Below are 4,592 nucleotides of genomic sequence, written 5' to 3'. Positions count from 1 at the left end.
CAGCCATGAGACCCACCCGCCCAACTGACAGTACAGTCCTTAGCCTTGCCATCCACACCTGGAAATAACTGCCTCTTCTCTTGTTGCACCCCCTGCCACCACCTCCCCCACTGCGCTGTACAACTGATGGGAAATGTCCCTCTGGGCTCAGTACTCGCCTGGGCCGTGTGGGGATGCTCTGCTTCACGGGGTGTTTGGGATAGAACCAAGCCACACCACAAAACAGCTCATGAAAGCTTTACCAAAGGTTCAAACCCTGTCAGCAGGGACTCCCTCCCTGTGTTCAGCTCCTGCTCGTTTCCCTTAAAATAGATACTGTTAGTCCAAGCTGGCAAGGGCTGTCCCAGGGGGAAGTTCCCTGTTCTTCATAGCCACAGGCCACACACCACCCCATAGCCCAGGAAATGGGAGGGGGCCTGGGAATGGCTCTGGAAGGAGCTATGACATGGTGTGGTATTAGTGCATTTCCCAACAGCTCTTCTTCCTGCTTTGCTTCTGCATTGCCATAATGGTGCTAGGGAAACCCTCTCATATCTGCACTGGCTGCTCTGTCTTTCTGTCCTCTCCGTGTCTTCTGGTCCTTTTGTAGAACAGAAAAAGTCACCACTGAGTGAATGGGTTGGCCAGATTTCTAACCTCACATTGCGAAGCAGCCAGGCCACAAGCTCCTGTAGGGCACCTAGGGCTTTCACACCACAGTAGGCTGAGCACATGCACTCTCTCCAAAGATTGGAGCTGGAAGGGCTTTTCCAGAGCTCCAGAAAGTCCAAGAGTTAACGTGTCCTTGTATAAGTGAGGAGGAACTCTGGTGGAGGGCAAATAATTGTGTTGCTGAATGTGATTGAACAAACTAAACTGGCAGGAAAAATGTCATGAGTCTGGTACAGAGCAGTTGGATCCTTCCCATGCTGAAGGGGGTGGAGGGCTTGGCAGGACACGTTTGGCACACTGCAGGGGTAAATTTGCTGACCAGCACTGCTGGGAGTGTTTGAAAATCCTGTGAAAATTTTCCCACCAGCAGGAACAAGATGGGAGGGTGGGGGACACTGCAGCCTGTCAGGGACATGAACATCTAGGCCTTCATTTTCCAAACAGTCCTTGATTCTGAACTACCCATCTGCATGATTCCAGTGCCTATGGCCAGATTCTCCACAGTTAGGACCACTTCTGAAATTGAGGCTGCAACTCACTGCTGTCCGGTTGTCACATTCATCTTGATCGGTCCAAGATAACAACCGAAATAGTCTCTGGTTAATACAGACAAATGAAATGCCCTAAAAAGTGTCTGGAAAATATGAATTAAGTGAGTTGAAGTCTCCCTGCTGCTTCCAGTAGCCTGTCCAGACCGTTCTGTCCAGATGGGCTTTTCTTCTTCCCAAGAGGGTGTTCTTCACACAGCTGGTCTCTGCAATGCCATTTCCTAGTTTTGCATGAATCTGTTTTTGGTTCTGCATCAACACTGTGCATCACCAAAGGAAAGAAAGGTGCTATTTCACTCTGGTAACACACAAGACTACCTGATAGACAAATCAACCAATCTAAAGGTGCTTTCAGCTTTCAGAAGCTGGTGCTGGTATTGAATTGTCAGCGTTAGTGCACTGTATCCATCCACTCTTTCGTATTTATGTATAACCACCAAAGTTATGGTTGCTCATTGTTGTGAGGAGTGCATATTCCTGTAGCTGTTTTGGTACTTTGGGGGAGAGTTGTTTTTTTTTCCTGGTACACTGCCACCGCATAGGGTGGGGGGAAGTGTATGTATGCTGTATTTGGGCTAATATCAAACTTGAAAACTCTTTTGTATAATGCAGCTCCAGACTCTGGATTTTGCAAGAGTCCCAGAGCTCGTGACAGGATGGGTGGCCTGATGTTTGGGTATTTTTTATTATTTTTGTTTTGTTTTGTTTTTCCAACAGGTGCTTTTTTAAAAAAAAAAAATTATTAATAATAATAAATTAGCAGAGGTGGGTTTGTGTGTGTGTGTTGAGCCAAAAGTGTCAAATGAAAAAGCTCAAGGTTTCCTTCATTCCTCTCTGGTGCGGTGGTTTTTTTTTTTTTTTTTTTGTATTGACATTTCTTGCTGGTTGTTTTTGGGAAGCGTTGAAACCCGAAACCTGTGCCCCCTTGTCCCGCAGAGAGAGACAGCTCTTTGTGGAATTCCTTTTTGTATCAGAAGCAACAGCAACAATAAAATTATTTTGGGTTAAATGGTTCTGCGTCTTCCTCCTCGTCTGGGCGCAGTGGTGGCTGTGCCAGTCTGCCCCGGGGTCAAGGTGCAGCAGGGCGGCCAGATTCAGAGGGAGCGTGACGGAGGTCCATCCCTAGAATATCTGAGCATCCCCTGGCCTTCCAGCCCTGCTCTCCTCTGAGTCATTTCTGTGGCAAATCACAGAGTCATTGAGGTTGGAAGGAACCTCTGCAGATCATCTAGTCCAACCCCCCCCTTACTGAAAAACAAGGGCAGCTAGATCAGGTTGCTTAGAACCGTGTCTACTTGGTTTTTGAATTTCTCCAAGGGAGGAGACTCCACAATCTCTCTGGGAAAACCGTTCCAGTATTTGACCACCCTCCCGATAAAATAGGTTTTTCTTATGTTTAAATGGAATTTCCTGTATTTCAGCTTGTTTCATTTTCTTGCTTCAGTGTGTCCATGTTGCTCTTGTGCTGGGAGTCTAGCCACAGCTCAGTATTCTTTGTAGGGAAGCTGAGACGCAAGACACTAATCCCTCCTTACTCTGCTCTGATTACTTGAGCTTGGAACCCTGATGTACCAGGGAAAGTCAACAGCGCTCGGGCTCTCTAGCCTGCAGCCTGGCCTAGGTCTCAGCCCCAGACAATGTCTTCAAGAGAAGAATGGCTTCGTGCCCAGACCAGCTCATACCCTCAGCATGTGTCATTCTGCAACATCTCCAGGGCAAAGACAGAGGAATCACCAGCTTGAACCATGCCAAAAAGTCCTGGAACAGCATTTTGGAAGAGAAACTGGTCAGGACAAGGTTTGGCCATGCTGCATTGCACTGAGAGCCAGTTAGAACGAGGAGCCTGATGAAAGTCAAGGTGACAATAAAAGACCATGGGTTCTCATAGCCCGGAAGGCCACATTTCCACAGACTTGCTTGGCAACTGGTGAGTACTGTTCTGGCAAAAAAACACTTGCAAGGGAAGGCACTGCCAGACCTCCTTTTCTTCATGCAAAGAGTCATGCTGAGATCTGCTCCCTCAGATGCCAGACCAGGCAGGTGCTGCTGGCTCCTTTCCTGTTCCTTGTAAGGGTGCGTGATGTGTGCAGTGGATGGGATATGCAGTGGCTGGCTAGGCTGTGCAGCAAATAGGTGTGCTCTGTGGTGGTTGTGCTGTGTGGCAGTTGCATTGTGCTGTGCAATGAGTTGTTGGGCTGTTCTGTGTGATGGATATACTGTGCAGTCGCTATGCTGTGCGGTGGTAGGCTACACTGGAGATGCTGTGCAGTGGTGCAATGCAGTGTCTGTGCTGTGCAGTTGTGCTGAGCAGCGATTGTGCAGTGCAATGATTGTGCAGCGCAGTGGTTGCAGTCAGTGCCCTGAGTGCACTAATAGTCCATAATTTCCCTAACCAGGCTCACCTGGAAACACCATTCCATTTAAGGCCAGGCCTGCCCTTTCAGTCCCTGCCTGAGCCTTATTGTCCTGCTCACCCTGCTTGGGTGCTGTGGTTGGGGAAGCCACCATCCTTGCTGCTGCCTATGCCATGGTCACCCTTGAGTCCCAGCTCAGCTCCCCTTACAGAACAGAGCCACTCTTGCTGCTTCCTGACGGTTTTGCTGAGCAGTGGCCATGCAGGGCAGGGGTTGTCTAGATTGTGCAGTGGATGCTATATGTGCAGCATGTGCTATGATGAAGGTGCTTGCCTCCCTGTGCTTTGCCAGAGGTTGTGGCATGTGGCCCAGTTGGTTGAGTTCCTCTTAGGTCCTTGCTCCAGGTCTCCACTCTTACTTTTAGTGAGCTCTTCTTGCCCTGATGCTGCAGAAGCAAAGCTGGCACTGGACTGGCCAGTGGCTGAGCCCTGTGCCACAAGAGGGCAGGCAGAGCCGCAACATCCCTGCAACTGCAGGGATCCCACCACCTTCCTGTGTGGTGGGAGAGCAGGGGTGCCGCTTGGTTGTGGGACGGTCACACAGTGAAACCTGGGCAAGGGAAAGCATACTCCCGTTGCGATGGAACAGCTAGAAACAGCCTCCAAAGCAGCTCCCTGGTCTGCCAGACCTGGCACTAGTGGGGTGGTGTTAGGCTTGCGTCGGACAGTGGAAATGATGCTCTCAGAGGAGCTGCAGGAGCAGGGTGCGCTGGGCCTGGCTGCCTGTGTCCTGCCTACCCCGCTTCCTTGCTTCCTGTGTGATGTTAACTGCACCATCAGCCTGCCCCTGCACTGGCCTGCCCAGCCGGATCAGAGAAGGCTCCCAAGGGCTTTCCCAGCCGGGTGCATGGCAGCCTCTGGTCCACCATGCTTACAGGCTGGGCAGAGCGTCACAGGGCTGTAACCTGCTGCCTCGACGCTGTTCCTCCTGACGCAGCCACGGCGAGCGCTCACCCCTGGGCACAGAGGTGCACAGCCCC

This window comes from Apteryx rowi, unplaced genomic scaffold (assembly GCF_003343035.1).
Source record: "Apteryx rowi isolate R43461 unplaced genomic scaffold, aptRow1 scaffold_283, whole genome shotgun sequence".
In the NCBI taxonomy this organism is placed as follows: domain Eukaryota; kingdom Metazoa; phylum Chordata; class Aves; order Apterygiformes; family Apterygidae; genus Apteryx; species Apteryx rowi.
Note: the sequence above shows the minus strand (reverse complement) of the source record.